Below are 4,834 nucleotides of genomic sequence, written 5' to 3'. Positions count from 1 at the left end.
AGGCAAACAATTTGCAGTTGTATTGGGCACATAATTTAAGGTGTTATACATACACCACAAGTTCCAGGAGTCAGAGAGGGACAAGGACCCCCAGTGCTCGCGAAGTGACCATCTCCAAAAAATTTCCAGGCAAGGCTGTTCATAATATTCCTGCAAGCAAGGTAGAACAGGATATCCAAAATATAGAAATCCAGCTTACCTTCCCCAAAACCCCTGAATTTATCTGAAATATGTGATAAGGCTTTCCTTAGACAATAAAGTTAAAGTTTTTTGGGCTGAAGCATGTTTAAAAGCATTTTTACTGTTTTTGCCTAATGACAACTATAGAGATATGGAAAAGAAAGCAGCTGTTTTTCTACAGAAAAGTTATGTGGGGAAGGAGCTGCTTTGTTTTCTTGGTTTGCCTGTGAAACAGTCCGATTATCTAAGTGAGCTCAATGACTCTTTCCTCCATGCATCATTTCTGCATGGACAGCTTGCAATGAAGTGTATCTTCCTCTTGAAGAAAGGGTGATCTAAACCAATCATTTCGCATACACCTGCAACTTTGACCCATCACCAGCCAGACTGTTACAAGCATTATCCATGGAAGGATCATATGTAGTGAACATCAGATATATAATAAGCAAGCAGCCAATACAAACTTTATAAAGCTACAGCATTACTAGGTGCTCTCTAGAGTTTTATAACCAGAAACTTAGAGTAGCTAATTGTTGATATGATTGAAGACTGAGTTTACTGAAGCCAGCTATTATGATTCCAGAATTTTGCTTTCATATCCCTAATGTTGCAGTAAACAGTTCATAAACTATAAGTTATTATGTTAAGGCAGTGGGCGAGCAACTTGTATTCTGTCCGTTATTACTGAGTGTCTGTATGTATAATGTCAGAGGACAGTATTTTCATTGTAAATATCAATGCTGTAGCATTGCACTTCACATTGCAAGTAAAGACAAGCCTTTGTGTCAATGAATACACAGGCTAAAATGAATACTGAAATAGAAGTGGAAGCCTGAGGGAAAATAGCATCACAAAGACAGACAAAATGAACAAAATAAAGTTAGAATCAGTTACAGACACATAGGAGTAGTTAATAGCACATTCTCTAACTACAGTATAAATATACGTTGTTGTTTAAAAGCAATTAGGGGATATACGTGACAGATAGTCAGAAAAAAACTATGCTTAAAGAGCTTTTCAAGACTTAAGCCAAGAATTCACAATGGAAAAAAAAAAAAAAAGAGTCCAGAATAAAAGTTCAATTTAGGAGGCCTTTGGCTAAATAGGGAATGAATATTACAAACAAAACCAAACTCCCCTCAAATGTGGTGCATATGCTGCAGCATTAGCATTGCTCCTTTCATGTGTTCCAAGATCACAGCTGATGTCACACTGACATTTTTAATTTCTGCCTCAAGTACTTTTAAACAGAGATGTATATAATTAGAAGGCAACTGTACAGACTACATCTTCTCGATTATTTGTTGATCAGAAATCGAGACCTTCACTGTTTATGGAAAGTTCAAAAACATGACCAGTTGAGGACAAATCTAACTGGTTTGCATAGTATGAGCAGATGTGAAAAATGAGAAACTAAGTACAGATGAAACATGCAAGATGTCAAAATAGGCATTTCTATTAGAATAATGACAGCAATTGTCCATTCCAGATTATTTTCCTTGACATTGTGAAAGGCTGCAAGGAATTATCAACAACAAACTAGAACAAAAATAAACATGAAAAATGATGCAGCAGTCCATTAGGGTTAGTTAACATGCTAGTGCAACCAAGACTCTATATTAGGGCTAGTTAATGTGCCAGTGCAACCAAGACTACAATCAAAACTGGCCAATTCAATTAATGTTGCAGCTGTTTCTGAATTTCCTTACTACTGCCATGCTACAGCAATGGAGGGGAGATTTGTGAAATCAGGCTCTAGCATTGTGACCAGTCATTGCTAAAGTTGTTCTGTGCCAGCTGAAGGCAAGCTTCTAAAATCCTAGCAGCATCAGCACACCAGTGTACCTTAGAGCTTTCACTGTTACTATGCAGGAACTGAACCTGTGGTAAGCAGAGTTGGATGTTTTACAGGGAACAAAACTATCCTGGTCAAGTATTAGCAATTTACGATCTTGTGTTCTGAGCATCATTCTCTGAAGTTCTACAATTATTGCACAGAATTACAAGTTCTTTCATACAGTAGGGCTAATGCACATTTTCAGAAGAAAACAAAAACCACAACAGAAAAACACCAGAAAAAAAAGACAGAAAAGTTTTGGATAAGCTCTGCTGAACTTATCTAGGAACATTAATAGCAAGATTTACCAAACCTCTGGTGTCTAAAAGAGGTACATGACAGTTAACCCAGTGTAGAACATGAAAGTTAGTGATAAAGATGCTTTGGACATACATAGAACTTTGAGTTCAGAAAACAATCAGGCAATTTAATGGAAGCAAAAATAAAATTCACTGGGTTTATTAAACTGACAAATACTGCTTGTAAGTGAGAAAGTTCCTGGACAGTAGAACGCTGAAAGAGCTGACTACTAGAGGTAGTATTACTATAAGCTTTCATTTTCTCATATTCTTTCTTAGGTGTCTGATAGTGATCACTGATAGTGACAGACTACTCCGGTAAATATACATTCAGTCTGCTGCAACATGGCTGTTCTTGTAATCTGACTTTCAAAACTATCTGTTTTCACCCTTAATTTGAACTAAGCATATTCGGCAAAACTACATTTGAAAAAAGTTGCAAAAATTCATTAGAAATATGCTTGTAATCACCTGTCTATGCTGATGCTCCGTGTGGTTTCTGATAAGCCATCTTAATTTAAATATACTTCATTAGAAGCTTCACAGCTGTTGAGTCAGACAACCTTGTATCTTTACGTGAAACACTGATTAGAAATGATCTGCTGAGTTTCCATACAAACTGGTTTTGTGCCTTGAGCTCTGCACCTTCTTTCATAAGTTATGATGGCTCTCTGCTACACTGTTCTTACATTAGTGTGCTTGCTGAAGGTAAGGTACAAACAAACACAGCATCAATGATGACCACAAACTAACATTTTACTTAAGCTAATAAGTAATTTTCGAACTTAAATGACTAATACACTTCACAACCATAAAGTTTCATGCTCTAGTATTTTAAAGTTAAAGATTATAACAGCTGGCTACTTATCTGTGCTATTGTTTTATTTTGTTTTGATCTAAAAGCAGCATTCATGTTTAAAAAGAAAGACAGTTTCTGTTGCATGATAAGATTGTCCATATGGGAGCAAAGGCAGTTTTTCTGCTGAATCAGGCCCTAATTTATATCACGTTACCCAGCAGAAATGCCTCACTTTTGTTGTACCATGTTACCATCTATTAAAACAAAATTGGAATCTTTTCAGTCCAACAGCTTTTCTTAAAAGACTCTTATAGGCAGGTTTGACCTTTACATTATGAATTTCATTTCATTGTAAGCTCTTACATTTATATTACTGCTTAACATGAACTCTCACTGAAATGTGACCTGACAATTTCTATCTATATTTATTCATGCTAAGCTTTCTGCTTAACAACCATCGGGCTAGACGTGTAGTATAGTTACTGTAGAAATAATATTTCCTGCTATTTCAGACAATGAAGGTCATACCAGCTTCACATAAAAGAAAATGTAATATTAAATGTTTTTCAGTTGTGGCATACATTTTAAATTCCTTGTTGTAACCACCTATAATAGAGCGTTTGCCAAAATTGCTTTTTCTCCCCAACTCCCTTTTCTCTCTTTTAAGTCAGGCGTACAGTTTATCAGGACCGCTGCCCTGCCTACAGGATAAAAATACCAAATACACAGATTCAGAACTTGCTGACCAATACAGCTGAAAAAAATCCCAAACCAAAACAACCAGGCTCAGGCCTGTCTGTGCCTGAGTTTAGTTCATGCATTCTTATCATATTGGCAAAATAATTTTACCTTTCTGGAATATGCATTCAAAGAAAGAATTGAAAGGATCCCAAAGAGATCTATAAAGTCTTAAACTTCATGTTCCTGTTACACCAGATCAATAAGAATAACTGCACAAGTCTAATTCCATGATGGAAGATGTGGTCGATTCCTAATTCAGCTTTATCTGGACACTAATGCCTCAGTTCCTAGCTGGTCATCAGTACACAGTACCTATCGCTACTGTGCTAATTTCTGCATTGTGTATTTGTACATAAGACTTCCAAAGTTATTGGAAAGCTCAGAAAAATAGATATTTCTACCTTGAAAAGACAGCTACTGAAATTTTAAGGATGTTTTTCTAGTTAAAAGCATCAGTTGCTTTTTTCTTTAAGCAGATAAATGTATTTAGAAATATGCAGATGTTGTTATTTGTGCTCTGTAAGTATGCTTCCGTGCTCACAGAAAATGCTCTATTGTAGAATTTAAAATAATATAGTTTCAAAAAAATGTAAAACATGCAAATATTTATTAGTTCTTAAAAACCAGATTTGCAGTATTTTTTGTAGACCAGTTACATGAGACATCTATTGAACATTCATAGGGTGTCAACATTTGCAACAGTTTAACATATTGAATAGAAGATCAGAAGTTAGGTTGGGTTTTTGTGTGTGTGTGTTGTTTGAGGGTATTTTAAGCAACGCATTTCAGCCGCGAAATGGAGCATTTTCTGAAGCACTAACATTCCTGGTTACAGTTCCTGATAAAGCATATTTTGTTTGGAAACTAATGATTTCAGTTACAGAGCACACATAATAAGAACTTTCAAACGTCCACTTTATGTGGCAGCATTGCAGCACAACTGAAATAAAATAGTTGAGCAACCATAGAAGGAATTCG

This window comes from Charadrius vociferus, unplaced genomic scaffold (assembly GCF_000708025.1).
Source record: "Charadrius vociferus isolate BGI_N301 unplaced genomic scaffold, ASM70802v2 scaffold158, whole genome shotgun sequence".
NCBI lineage: Eukaryota > Metazoa > Chordata > Aves > Charadriiformes > Charadriidae > Charadrius > Charadrius vociferus.
The sequence above is the reverse complement of the archived record's forward strand: the minus strand, read 5'-3'. Positions refer to the sequence as shown.